General features: G+C 43.6%; 1 protein-coding gene and 1 non-coding gene across 4 annotated transcripts in view; one reads left to right on the top strand and one right to left on the bottom strand.

The window, feature by feature from the left end:
• Positions 1–5, bottom strand: part of Trnat-ugu — a 75-nt gene extending 70 nt beyond the window's left edge. Inside the window, exon 1 of the tRNA in view lies at positions 1–5. This exon is cut by the window's left edge and continues 70 nt beyond it. This is a non-coding gene — a tRNA (tRNA-Thr).
• The window catches only part of LOC124613951 (muscle M-line assembly protein unc-89), a 722,488-nt gene that overhangs the window by 323,955 nt on the left and 383,034 nt on the right, over positions 1–15,499 (top strand). The window lies entirely within an intron of this gene.

The following is a 15,499-nucleotide window of genomic DNA, read 5'->3' as shown; positions in this document are numbered from 1 at the left end:
AGGGCACATAGGATGGTGTGCCTGCAGTGACTTATCCCGTATCCCTTGCCCCAACTCGTACGGGACTTGGTAGATTAATCCACCACGAGTAATGAGTGTGATGGGCAAACATCTATTAGGCGCACTACGAATGTAGTGGTGTACATATGTTGGGAATGTGGGTCTCGCGGGAGGGCGCGCACTATCCTCTGTGCCCTCGGTCGGTCAGATAGATACAGCGTCTGCCATGTAAGCAGGAGATCCCGGGTTCGAGTCCCGTTCGGGGCACACATTTTCCCAATCATGCTTATCAACGCGCGTTTGCAGCTAGGGTGTCGATTTAATTATCATTTATAAAATTAATTCTAAACATAAACTCTACTGCCATCTGGTACCGTGACGACTTAGGCAAAACAGGACTCTTAGCACACCATTTGGGATTCTCTCTGCACTTTGGTTTTGGAATTGCTGTTTTTCTAAACGAAGCCCAGTAGTTTCGTGGAACTCGAGCCGCCCTGGTTTTGTGGAACTCGAGCCGCCCGTGTCCGTTGTGTGTTGTTTGGTTTCATGGTCGAAACTTATGAAGCACACACAACTCATTGGGGACCAACCGAGTAAATATAATAAGATTCGAAGTACAAAAATTGGGTATCATACCGACTGAGTCTACCGATAGTAACAATACATAGAATAGCATTTCCAGTTGCGAGCGATCATACAAGAAATAAAAGGAGAACGGCAACTACTGTTAAATATATGTATTGAATATACTAAGGAACGATAGTTCTATTTAACAGCTGCACAGTAATCTGCAATATCGTGCTAAAATAACTGAGATAACGTGTACTTGACGCTTCATTTGTACCATGAGCGATATTAGGTTGATGCAAGTTATTTATAGTTGCCCAACAACCAGGGTTCGTTAATACATGGCGAAGGTTTGCGGCTACAGCATCGGTGCCCCTAACAGCAGCTAAGAGGACACCGTAACGCCACGTTATCTGGTTCATCGACTTCTCGACTTCTCGACATTCACGTCTGTCTGGCAATCTTTTGCAGATTTTATGCAGGTAGGGAGCGCACCGTTCGTGTCCCGTTCTCGAACGGATCATGCGTCTATTTGTATCCATATACTGGAGTTTCTTTCTTTGGCGAATGTGTAGGAACAATTCGTAAAAAAGACAGGCGTTGTGCATATATTGCCAATACACAACTTGGGAAATACGAGCTAGGGAATTGACTGGTTAATGTTTCAAATTGGTGGTCGTGCAAATTCCTTCACCCATAAGGTCCATTCCCCTCCAGCTAGGTGACAAACCATAATATCTGATAAATGTTCAAGGGAAGACGATCGTGACAAGGCTATAGGAAAAATGTGCAATGGTTTGGGATGCCATCATTTGAATCTGGCAGATAGTTGTGCAGGGTGGCGACAGGTGGTTTTGAAAAAGAGCAAAACGACTCTGAAGCCGCACGTGAGATACGATGAGCAATTCGTTTTTCGAGTGCACGAAACAACAGCGGGACGCATTTCGCGAGGTTTCCAGGAACGGAGCAGTGAGTGGGGCAGCTGCTGGCAGGTGAGAGCGCTGACGCAATTAATTACCACTTTTTGGCTGGCAGCGACTTTCTCGCGTTCCCCAGAGCCCGGTTCTGGTTGCTCGTTGTTTCACCTGCTCCCACACATCAGTTCATTTGTTGCTGGATGGCACTAGCAAGACCGCATGAAAAAAACAGTTTCCCCTTCCGTATGCTGTCGGGAAAGTCTTGGAACAAAGTAACCGACGCTGCCATCTGTTGATGATGTTTCGGATCTGGTGAGTAATGTGTGTAATATCAATAAAAGAGTGGAAAAGCGTCTGGATACCATTTATGTTAGCACTGATACATGGGACGTGAATACACTAAACACAAATTCATGACAGTCAAGAAGTATTCTGCATTACTTCTGCATGTAGAAGAGGATGCCAAAAAAAGGACAAAATATCTACAATTTGACGCAAAACCCGTTTTTATGTAGGAGTTAATTTTTACCGTGATGACTGTTATTGCTCCCTTGAGTTGTATGCACTCCGTCTCCGCCTTCAGGCCACAAGTGGCCCATCGGGACCATCCCACCGCCGTGTCATCCTCAGATAAGGATGCGGATAGGAGGGGCGTGTGGTCAGCACATCGCTCTCCCGGTCGTTATGATTGTTTTCTTTGACCGGAGCCGCTACTGTTCGATCGAGTAGCTCCTCAATTGGCATCACGAGGCTGAGTGCACCCCGAAAAATGGCAACAGCACATGGCGGCTGGATGGTCACCCACCCAAGTGGCGGCCACGCCCGACAGCGCTTAACTTCGGTGATCTCACGGGGACCGGCGTATCCACTGCGGCAAGGCCGTTACCCCTTGAGTTGTATGCGTCTCCTTAATTAAGTGGACATCTCATCGTCGATAAGTACACCAAATATTCGGTATGTCTTCCATTATAAAGAACATGTGGGAAGACTGGTTTTGTTCGTATGATCACGACCCAGTAGCGACAAATATTACTGAAGCTAAAAATGCGTAACAACTGAAAAAAAATGAGGGCTGACTTCGTCGATGACCAAAATGGGCTAGGTAGGACGTTGGCCTTCGTCCAAAAGACTTGAAATATATTAAGAAAAGCCGCACATCATGGCAGAAGAAGGGGACTTTACAGAATAAAGCGTGCAAACGATGACTGGAAGGAACAAAGAAAGCAGACCTCTTTGAGGTCAATGAGGCGGTGGTCGGTGGTTGGTTGCAGGCTGACAGGATAATCTAAGACTCTAATGTGTCCCCAGCAGCTTTTTTTGTATTTTGACACGATTTATTGTACCATTTGTTAGTTTCCAAGCCGCTGGAGGCTCACCATTAGATGGAGATGTTACAGAAACATCACGTGCACGAAGTGCAACTAGAAGTGCTGGGGTCATGGTTATGGCAGAAACAACGAAAATTTAGATGACGAAGTGTTTATGAAAGGAAAAGATCGTTAGGTTTTAGCTTCGTTACAATTAATTGCGTCGTGCTATAATGAATAAATGTTTATGAAACGAAGAAATCGTTATGTTTTGTAACATAAAACATATCGCTCTTTTAGTTTCATGAACATTTGGTTTACTAAGTTTGTGTATTTTCGGCCAGTACCAGTATAAAATGTTCCTGTAACACTTCCATCACCCTGCAGTGGCGTGAAAACCAGTGAATGGCACAGCAAATGGTATCAAAATACAAAGAAAAGCGGCTAGTTGCGAATTGTACCGACGTAAAGCGACAATTAAATGCCAGCTGCGGTTTGTCATACACATTGGATATAGAGAATTTGGTGGTTGAGTATTCTAATAAGGTGGGGTTGCAAGCGTAACTTTTACTGGTAGTTTACTTGCAGCGTATTCGATGGGTCTGGGGGAACTGCTGTATTTACGAGGGCTGTTCGGAAAGTAAGGTACGATCGGGTGCGGAATGGAAATCACAGTGAAAATGCGATGAAGCTCTGCACATATATGTTGGAGTGTGCCCGTCGATCGCGTCACATCGTACATTCCAGTTCTGAGCGTACAGTGAGCATGTATAGATGCCTAGAAAATAGTGTCTCCCAGCAAGTATGAGGGCCTGGTGAGAGATTTCGCCCGATATCATGCGACCCACATAAAATAACTGTCATGCGTTTCCTTCTTCGTGATAATTCTCGATCGCCCTGCAGGGGCAATGAAGATCCTCCTACAGCGTTTTCGATGCGACGGGTTTGATCACCCACAGCGCAGCCTGTAACTGGTTCCTCCTGAGTCTCGTTTCTGCTAACATGAACCGCTGGCAATGATGACCGCGTTGTGGTGCAGACAACGAGCTGTAGATCAGCGTAGAGAAATGGCGGAAAGCACAGGCGGCGACCTTCTATGACGAGGGTATTGGAAAGTTGGTACACCGCTACTACAAATGTCTAACAAGGGGAGGCCACGACGTTTGGAACGCGGATTTACTATAAACTTCGTACACTCGTAGTACTCATGAGGACTACAAAACGTGTAAGCAGTAGCGCGTACTTCTCAAGCGTTATTGAGACAATCACAGGATAATTTCGGTCGTCATATGTACACCTGTGCGTGGCCATTTTTACCACGAAGCGGCGGCAGCCGAGTGGTTAGCGTTCAAGCCCCGTAATCACTGGATCGCTGGATCGAGTCCCGTTCGTCAGTTTTTTTTAATGTTTCTAACACAGTCATTTTCTTTACTATTTATATTACAATTGATATAATGGGAAAAATACGTGTATCCCGATGAACTTTTATTAAATTTAGAATGTTATTTGGCAGTCTACAAATTTTTATTTTCACAAATAATATAATATTCATGGCTATCGACTAGTAAACGACCAAACGCATGAAGTGATAATGAAAATCTATGCTTGTCCGTTTCTTCAAAATTGTTCGTATTTAATCGAAAGAGAACGAGAAATTGCTTCTGGTGAAGGCGCCATTAAAATCCACTCGATACTGAATGACCAATTATCAGCGCCGATATTTAAGGAAATGCTGCGTTCTGCATGGTTTGCTTCCAAATTATGGGCTGAAAGAGAGGTTTTTGAAAATGTTAACGTGGTTTGTTTTTCCATGGAAAACCTCAGAAGACCTTGCGTATGCGGAAACATAGCATTTAATCAATGCAGCTGGTGCCGTTTAACTTTATGTTTCCATGTTTTTACGAAATATACCATGGTGCAACTTGTACACGTAATGTCGAAAGCGACGATATCTTTCGAAAGCCGTCTGTGCCGGTCAATTCTTGCAGGTAACAAGTACTTTCGGGCTCCTTCCATATATAAGTGATTTCTCAAATCACGGACAAGCAAACATTTTTAGTATCACTTTATGCGTTTAGTCGTTTACTAGTCGATGATTAAGAATATTATATCATTTGTAATAGTAAAAATTTGTCGACTGCCAAACAACAGTGTAAATTTAATAAAAGTTCATCCGGTTACACGTATTTTTCCCATTATATCAATTGTAATAAAATAGTAAAGACTGACGAACGGGACTCGATCCAGCGATTACGGGGCTTGAACGCTAACCACTCGGCTGCCGCCGATTCGTGGTAAAAATGGCCGCGCATAGCCATATATATTTGACGACCGAAATTATCTTGCAATTTTCTCAATAAAGCTTGAGAAGTACGCGCCACTGCTTACACGTTTTGTTGTCTTCATGGAGTACTAAGAGTGTATGAAGTTTACAGTAAATCCGCGGTCCAAACGTCGTGGCCTCCCCTTGTACGTCGGAGCGGCGACGATATGGAGAAGTAGCTGGAAGGTGTAGCTAACTCTTGCAAAGGAAATATTTTTGATATTCACAATGGTTTCCATTTCGCGACCGATCGGATCTTACTTTCCGAATAGCCCTCGTACTTGGGAAAGAGGTCGTGGAATCGTCCGTCAAATGTAGACGTACTGGGTCCTGGTTGTAAAGCTTGTACAGAACTGGAGGTGGACACTGTGCAGAATGTTCCCTCTCGGCAGTGCCCGCAGACATCGGCCGCCTCGCGATGCGCGACCCGCTGCTGCGCAGGCCGGCTACCGGTCGTCATTAGCCACTCCTTGGGCGCCGCCGCGACCTCTAAAGGAATGCGGCGTCGTTCTGAGACTGGGCGCCGGCCAAAACGAATTTGTTCGCCTTCCCGGAGCAAATGGCTGTGAAGTGAAAGGCAGGAGAAAGAAAGGAAGATTAAGGTTTAACCTTCTGTCGACGACGGCGTTATTAGGGACGGAGCACAAGCTGGGCTTGAGGAAGGAAATCGGCCGTGTCCTTTTCAAAGGAAACCGATCCCGGCATTCATCTGAAGCGATTCAAGGGGTACCACGGAAAACCTGAGTGTCGCTAGCTGGACGGTCGTTTGAACCGCCGTTCTCTCAAATAAGTATCCACGGTCTTACGTTCATTAGTTAAACAGATCAAGAACCCCGTCTTAACCCGTGGTTCTGCGCGCTTTTTCCAGTTTGTTAGGAGAAGGACAATTCCAGTCGATTCTACACACATTCGAATTGTCAAGTAATTCGTGTTAGATATCATCGTCTACCGAAGATGCAAGTTAGTCTTTTCGATGTCACAGTACCTACGTGCGAACGGTTAGAACAGTCAAGAAGAGAACTGTTTAGTGCGTATCGATTTTGGTTGGTTGCTTGGTTTGTGGGGATTGAAGGGACCAAACTACAAAGGCCATCGGTCCCGCGTATCGATGTAATGCTGCCGTACTACCTATACTTTTGGAAAAAAGCTGTTAGTGATGTGGTGTGGTGTTGACGCCAGCCTTTGCGCGGGCCAGTAGCTCCCTATTCCGCCTGCTGCTAGTCTCTAACTAGTTTCAGGTGGTAGGTGCAGATGTATAGGGCTTACGTGTTGCGACCGTTGTGGTCTAGCGGTTCTAGGCGCTTCAGCCAGGAACCGCGCGACCACTGGGGTCACAGGTTCGAATCCGGCCTCGGGCATGGATGTGTGTGATGTCCTTATGTTAGTTAGGTTTAAGTAGTTCTAGGGGACTGATGACCTCAGATGTGAAGTCCCATAGTGCTCAGAGCCATTTGAGCTTACGTGTTACGATGTACTTGTAGTGGTCAGGTGTATAGGGCGGAACCTTGAAGGCGAGTGTGCCGGCCTTCACGTGCCGACGCTGTCCAATATCGGGCCACTGTCAGTTCAGAATGCCCCAAAAAATTTCCATACTGCGCGATTCAGCCAGCTGGCTAAATGGAGGCCGACAATGAGGCCCCTTTCAAACTCTGTCTCAGACGAGTACGCGGCACCTCCGCGTCCATCACGCTGTTCACCGCCCTTACGTACCTCTGCAGACACGCTGAGAGCACCAGACACGAAAAACACTGATGCAGTCTGCAGGCCGTTCTGTCACTGCAAACTGCAACTCTTTAGCATCTGGAAGCCCGCCGAAGGTGTCTGCTTCCCCGAAGATACATTGACATCTGACCGTGTCTCGTGGGTACTTACTCTTTTTGTCAGACAGTGTACGTACTCGACAAGCCACAGAACAGTGCATGTCGGAGGCTACATTTTAGAAATGTTATGCATAACCATCATCATTCCATTCGCATATCGAGCGAGGGAAAAAAGTGACTTTATGTACATGCCATAATATCTGCTAGTATCATCATCCGCGAGATATACTGAAGGTGGGAGCGCAATGACTGCACAGCATTCCTTGAATACAAGTTTTTTTTTTAATATTTGCCCATTGCGGCAACCCTTCCAAGGATTCCCACTGAAGTTCCCCATTTCTGTTACTCTTTCGCATAGGCTGTACCAACGAGCTACGATCCTATAAGTGCATTCCTAAATTTGTTCGATGTTCTGTCATGGCTGCCTGATAAAAGTTCCAAAAATTGGAACAATACTCTAGAACTGGGCACAATTTTGTGTGTGATCTACTTTACAGGTGTATTCAGTTTTCCAAGAATCCTTTAAGAAAACTGAGAATTACTTTCTCCTTTCCTAGTACTGATTTTAAGTTACCATCCCACTTCATACTGCTTCCTAGTATTAGTGCTAAATGCTTATAAGGTGTGAAGTTTTCAAGGTGTTCGCCACTAATCTTGTAATCTGATGCCTCCTGCTTCTTTTCCTTTGTTATTTATAGGCATTAACTTTTATTTATCTATTTTTACTTAACGGTTCCATGTCGAAGATCAAAGCAAAAATTGGGTTACGTCCAATGCTTTCTTGCTTCTCTGGCATAATTCATGGGAGGTGCATTTACTAGGACAAATAGATTCCATCAAGAGATGTTCCATATCCTGATATTTGCAAACAAATCACCTATGTCAAGTTATCTGAAGGGCTCAATTTGATCAAATTTGCATTGGTCAGACACCGGCGACATTGGTCTGTAATTCTGTGCATCAGATCTTATACCCTATTTGTATACAGGAGTGCCATTGAGGAAAATTGAAGACTAAAGCCGCTAACATAGTGGGACCGGTTGTCGCTACTGTGGGATTCAACTTATGAGTGAAAAAATCAGTGAAGTACATTAACTTTCATGTAGCCCACTTTTTGGATGTGAGATAGCGATTATTATAGTTTATTAGTGTAAATTATTTCTGTTTGACCAATTTGATAGTACTTCATACAATTCAACTATATGTTTCAAGACACAGTGCTCTCATCATCAAGTTATTGACAGTTTGTGGTGTTTAATATATAAAAAAAGTCATATATGTAAAGCAAATTGTATGTATCAGTGTATTTCTAAGATCTCCTCCTAAACCCCTGGATTGTTTTAAACCAAATTTGGCACAGAAACAGCAGGCATCACAAGTAAGAGCACTGTGGAGTTTATGATCTTGTAGCTCCAATAGGGGTGGAGACGTGGGCAAAAATGTGTTTTCTCAGCCCCTAGTGTGTATGCTGCCCTACATGACAGGCATGCTGTGTGGGAACAGTATCAGCCTCCCAAATGATCCTGCTTTGCAGCACAGCCTACACATCAGGGTAAGAAAAAGTTTTCTATACTCTGGCATATAGGCTGCCCTGCACAACAGGTGTGGAAGGTGTAGTATACCGTTAGCAGAGCCTGCTCTGTTGATGGTGCAAATGGAGCGGTCTCAAGTTATGGTGACTCCAGTGTACGACTGTGGTGCTGCTATCCTAATGCATTACGTTCGTCAACAGCAGACAGTTTTACTGTTAGTTTTTGGAGCATCACCGGCGACCAGCTTTGCGAAAGAAGTGGCGACACTTTTTGTGCAACCCACCCATCATTTTGCACGACAATGCGCGGGTGCATACAGTGCAGCTGTGGCTGCTGTCTTCTGTCGATGGAACTGGGAAGTAGTGTACCATCCACCATACTCCCTGGACTTAAGTCCTTGTGACTTTGATTTGATTCTGAAGATGAAGCAACGACCTCGTGGCATTCACTTCAGAACTGTTCCATAGATTCGACAGACATTAGACCGCTGCATTCGCACCAACAGAACAGGCTCTGCTAATGGTATACTACGCGTTCCACATCGCTGGCAACGGGTTCTACACAACGCTGGTGACTGCTTTGAAGGACAGTAACAGGTGAAACCATGTAACTCTTTTGTATCGGTTGTGAATAAATAGTTAGGACCATTTAAGTTGCAACCGTCGTAAAATAGAATGCGCGTCCTGTGATACAAAATATATAGGTCAGATAGGAAGAAGTTTTCAGTTAGGTACAAAGAACACAAGACACTTTCAGTCTGAAGAATTAAGACCAGATAGCTGTAGTCTACCCTTAAACGGAATAGAGGACTATTTGGAAATCTTTCAGATGGAAAAATAAGGAAAAAACTCCACTTGCTAGAAGAATTAAAAATAGCCATTCACGAGAACAAATTGTGCAGTCTTCTAGACTATGTGATCAAAAGAATCAGAATACCAATTAGTGGACATTAATATGAGGTGTGTCCAGTCACCGCTATTATGACGGCTTGAATTTTGCTACGGAACACTTTCAGTGAGATGTCTGAATGTCTGGAGAGGAATGGCAGCCCCTTCTTCCACAACCTCCGAAACTAGAGGAGCTAGGCAGTATGTCGGACGCTGGGGTCTGGAGAGAAGTCGACGTTCTAATTGATTCCACTGGATTCAGATCGAGACTCTGGGCATGCCAGTCCTTTTCAGGAATGTTATTGTTCAGAAGCCATTGCCTCACAGATAGTGCTTTGTGTCAGGGCTCATTTGTCATGCTAACACAAAGAATCATCGTCTTGGAGCTATTCCTTTACTGTACGCAGTACACACACAATGCTGTAATATGAGTTCGTATTGTTCCGCATTTCCCGTTTTCTTAAATGCAACGAAAACACCCCCACGACTGTATGACCAGACCCTCCGCACTTCACTGCTGGTACTACACCTCGTGGCAGCTAATGTTCTCCAGACATTCCCTAAACTCAGACCCTTCTATCGGATTGCCAAAGCCTACAGCGTGATTCACCACTCCAAATCACTCGTTTCCAGTCATCCACTGTCCATCAGCGTCGTTCATCCCATCACCTCGAGCGCCGCGAATCATTGACTACAGAAACGCGTTGCTTATGAGGAACTGCTCGAGAGTCGTACCCCACTTTTCTTAATTCCCTACATACAATCACTGTGCTAGCTGGACTTCTGGTAGCGCTTTGATACTCGTGAATCATTCCATCCACTTATTTCGTGCGATTTTTTACAACCATCCTCCGTAACACTCGTTGGTCCCTGTACATAATGTTAAAAAGAACTCAATCTACATACGAATCCGTGGTCGTGCAATCCTGGACAACAATCGATCACTAGATAAGGTCATCCACGAGAGTTCTGAATGTGGAATCTTATATTACTAGTGGAGACCACGCGTTAATGCCACGTCAAATAAACTACTGGCATAGTTCTTATTTATTTGCTTAATTCTGTATAAACTTGAGGTGCAGTGTAACTGTGAGATCTAGGAAATACAGAAAAAATTCAAGGTCTTTAAAAGTTAAGAAAATAATTGTTATTTTGGTATAAGAAAATTGTATAAAACGTTACACAAATCAATAAAATTACGATACAACCCTCTTACACTGATTATAGTTTTTGTCATCTTCATCCATTTTCATAGCAGATGTTGCTAACGAAGGCTGGTACAATGAAGTTGAAACCCAAGGTCTCCCATACCAATTCCCAGCTGGCATCTTCGAGGTGGAAGAAATTTTCACTGCCAGCATAGCGGGCAGCTTCCTGACCAACGCGCGAGAAACTTCTTATCGTTTACCTCTCACCCAACGATAACATGCGACTTGATTTTGCTTTGCTTTAATATTATATTCGATATTAAGTTATATCAAGCTTACTTAGATGGATTTCCTAAAGTTTTATGGAAAGATGAATAAATTATTATTATTATTATTATTATTATTACAGGATAATTAATACAAATATCAATAACAACATTTTGCTGTATTCCTGTTTTTTCTGCCAATCCTCTCCATTCAGGGCAACCTTATTGCGTACACAGAGATGCCCCTTTGTTTTGTTGATGCGGTCTTTCCAAGAACGTCGTGGTTTCCGCAATTACGTCCCCTAGGTGGTTTCCATTAAAAAAAAAAAATTCTTTGGCCACCGATGATCTGCCGTTCTCGACCAATGCCCATATCATTTTAATAATTTTCTTTCAATTCTGTCTATTACTGTTTCATCTGCTCTCATTCTAGCTCTTACTTCACCATTACCTTTCCTCAATTAGTGATATTCCGGCAAATAATCCATTTCCACAGCTGTTAGTCTTTTTTGGAGTTCAGCATTTAAAATCCATAATTCTGATCCATACGAAGGACAGATTCAGCTTTTATTGCTGTTAGAAATGTTCTTATCCCACCAGAGAGACTTCACATACCTTATTACTTTATGCTTTGTTGTATCCTAAATTTTACTTCTGTATTATCCAACCCACTTTTGTGAATAAACGCTCCTAGATATTTAAATTTTTCTACTTGTCTCATAGTTGCTCCGGCACTGATGTGTGCTTCAAATGTAGTGTCACTGTTCACTACCAGATATTCGGTTTTTGTCGGACTCATGTGTACCCCCATTTGTCATACACTCTTACATGATATAACCGTCGTATCATGAACTCAAACTCGTATTTATCTTGTGCTAGAGTGGGGTGATCATCATCAAAACTTAACGAAAACACCAGTACATCATTCACAATAATTCTTATTCCTCCACAGCTGTTCTTTCATCTTCGGGAAGCCACTGTGTGTGTGTGTGTGTGTGTGTGTGTGTGTGTGTGTGTGTGTGTGTGTGTGTGTGTGAATTGCTAAGGGACCAAACCACTGAGGGGTTGGGTTGTTTTGGGGGAGGAGACCAGACAGCGAGGTCATCGGTCTCATCGGATTAGGGGAGGATGGGGAAGGAAGTCGGCCGTGCCCTTTCGCAGGAACCATCCCGGCATTTAGGGAAATCACGGAAAACCTAAATCAGGATGGCCGGACGCGGGATTGAACCGTCGTCCTCCCGAACGCCAGTCCAGTGTGCTAGCCACTGCGCCACCTCGCTCGGTTCAAACCGCTGAGGTCCCTAGACTTACACACTACTTAAACTACTTATGCTAAGAACACCACACAAACACACACGCATGCCCGAGGGACTCGAACCTCCGGCGGGAGGGGCCGCGCAATCCGTGACATGGCGCCTCAAACAGCACGGCCACTCCGCGCGGCGGAAAGCCGCTCCTGCTTATAAACTGAACAACGCGAATGACATATCGTAGCCTTGTCTCTGTCCCTATGTGACATAAATAGCTTGTGATAATTTTAATGCTCTTTAACTCTGCACCTAAATATTCTTTGTACATTTAAATAATAATCTACATAAGATGGCCATCCATATATCTATCGTAGCTTCCCACAGTTTTCCTCTAGGAAGTATGTCAATAAGTTTTTCTATTGTACCGGATATCTTCTGCCACCTTAGTCTATCTGATGCAGTATTTGTATCCTGTATGTTGCGACCAATCCACCGTTTGTGGCTGACATCTGATGTCCATTGATATAATTATCATTAGAAACACATAATTTATATGTGCCTTGTACGAGCTTACTGGAAGGGATCTGCCGACTGGAAGGGATCTCCCGTCCTCTGCAAATGTTAGCTATTCTACGGTTTACTGGAAGAACCTGCTTACTGCTGTCGCATAATTTTCCGCTTTCCGTTACGCAACTGCAGTTGTATCCGTCTCCAGCGACTATATTTGCGGTTTCGCGGGAGCAGACTTCTATGGATTTGCATGGCAATAGACAGCCATAAGAATGTGTCTAGTTCCCGTAGGAGTAGCTGACCGGTGCGGAAGAGATTTCAGCATCGGCAGTCGTGGCCTGGCTTGTGAATCACCAGTGGTGGAGTGGAATGGACGTAGCGCCTTAAGTAATGACTTAAAGGAGACGGCCGCTGGAGACTCAGCGGAAAACTTGCGATCAGCTTCGACAAAAGCATGGAAGCACTGGATCCGGCGTACGAAATATACTAACGCCACAGTGATAGGAACATGAACACGCCACAGTCAAAACATTAATGGTGGCACTCGGACGAAGAATGAAAACTTGTTATGCTGCTCTTTCCTCTTTGTGAAATTTATGAAATAGTTTTTGCTGCTTCAGTAACTTCTTACTAATATTCAGTAGCATGAAGCATTTCGGCACCATGCTGACATCTTCTGGCGCGTCACAATTTGATATACTTTAATCTGAAGTATGATGAAAATTATTTGTTGAGTGTGCTAGTGAGGTTACGTGCCGAAATTTAATCTTTTTTGCTGGAAGTTTATTTGTCTAGCACACAGAGCACAGTAATAAAAGCACCCTCATCATTTAACACTTTCAAATTTACATGTTTACATCATTCCAGAGCTTTTTACATATGAGACAGATTATCTCAAAGACAGAAAACGCTAACTTCAGATATAGGAGATGAGCTGGGGACCCAATTTGACTCTACGAACGGAATCAACGACCGTTATCTTGTAGTCGCACATTGGCCCGTACAAGTGTGGTTTCTAGGTGATTTCCACTGCTCGTCTAGCCAAATACAAAGGCACAGAACCATCTGCCTGTTAGGAACAGCACAATAAAATGGTTCAAATGGCTCTGAGCACTAGGGGACTTAACATCTGTGGTCATCAGTCCCCTAGAACGTAGAACTACTTAAACCTAACCAACCTAAGGACATCACACACATCCATGCCCGAGGCAGGATTCGAACCTGTGACCGTAGCAGTCGCGCGGCTCCGGACTGAGCGCCTAGAACCGCTAGACCACCGCGGCCGGCTAGGAACAGCACAGAAATAGCTAGAAAACACGAGGAATATATCTCACACGATTCGAAGACTGGTTGCCCAGTAAATTGCGTATTGACTTAGGGTAAGATGACCACGTGGCAGCAGCAACAGTATCGGTACACGAAATTGTGATATGCTAAATCTAGGGTAAGTGAGGAGTAGTCATCGAGTAGGCCCTGCGCGCGCTGTAATTATCTCGTCTTGTCTTCACGCTCACTGCGAGAGCTGGGACACACGAACGTTTTCTAAGCAGCCTCTTTCTAGTCTTGCCGCATTTTCCCAGCATCCTGCCAATGTATTCTAATCTACCCACGTGCTTTGCCTAGGACAGCCAATTTAGTAGTAGTAGTAGTAGTAGTAGTAGTAGGTGTTGTTGTTGTTTTGTTCAACTGCATGCCACTTTTATAAGAACATAAGGCATGTGTTCGTATTACAAGTTAACTCATGCATACAGCCATTTACGTACTTGCAGGTCTAGCTTGATAAGACTCGGCCGTGGCTTTATGGTAGATGTTATGCAGGCATTTGCGACAAGCAATTTCGCGAAACCACAGAAAACTTAAATCAGGACGAAGATAGGAGCCTCTACCCTCCCAAAAACAAGACCAAAGTGTTTAAAACAGTGTTACTTCATTCGGTTTATCCTAAGTGGACAATACTGTTTAAAGATATTTAATAATGTAAGAGGCTAGTGCTACACTGTTCAATCATTTTCCACTCCTAATTACTACACACGCATTGTTTCGTAAAGTAATACTAACTGGGTGTTGTGCGATGTCCTTAGGTTAGTTAGGTTTAAGTAGTTCTAAGTTCTAGGGGACTGATGACCATAGATGTTGAGTCCCATAGTGCTCAGAGCCATTTGAGCCAACCAAGTAATACTAAACATACTATCAGCTGACGTCAGTATTTACAGGGAGGAAAAAATGTTGTGTAAAAGTGTTACGTGAAATTATAGTTTTTTATTATGATTATTATTTATTTCTATTTTTTGCCAAATACAGTACTTACTCTGTGTTATCTAGCATTCCTTCATTGTAGAGATGTATTGCATAACAGGTACTTTTTAACTGCGTTTTTAAACAAGTTTGTTGTAGCAATCTCTTTAATTTACTTGGGCTATATGTTGTACACTTCCATTACTTCGTAGAAATTACTGTTTCAAGTTTGTAAATGAAAGTTCCTTATAGATCTTTTCCTCTGGCCGTGGGCACAGCTGTTTGTAAAGAAATTATAAATGTTATTTTTGATGTATATAACTGATTGCTAAATGTACTCGTATAGTGTTCTGAACAGATCTTTACGATGAGCTAGACTACTATTTCAGGTTGTTATTCTTGTGGCCTTTTTCTGTAGTTTGGAAACTGTTCATATTTTGTGCATTTCTTCCCCAGACTAGAAATTTTGTGTTTGTTACACAGTCTACGGAGGTACCATCCCCATTTTAATTTAGCAGTTTCCTTATCCCTCTTCAAAATGACGTTCATGGCCTTTGTTTTCTCCATGTTCAATGGCACTTTGTTGCGTACTGCCCAACTGTAATCTTCCTTGAGAGTTTCATTTGCTTTCTCAGCAAGGAGCCAAGTCATTCTCTCAGTGACTGTACTAGTGTTGTCTTTTCCCCACGAGTAACACTACTAGGAAGGTCATGGATGTGAATCAGGAACAATGTTGG

The sequence above is a fragment of the Schistocerca americana genome, chromosome 4 (genome assembly GCF_021461395.2).
Source record: "Schistocerca americana isolate TAMUIC-IGC-003095 chromosome 4, iqSchAmer2.1, whole genome shotgun sequence".
NCBI classification, from domain to species: domain Eukaryota; kingdom Metazoa; phylum Arthropoda; class Insecta; order Orthoptera; family Acrididae; genus Schistocerca; species Schistocerca americana.
The sequence above is the reverse complement of the archived record's forward strand: the minus strand, read 5'-3'. Positions and strand labels throughout refer to the sequence as shown.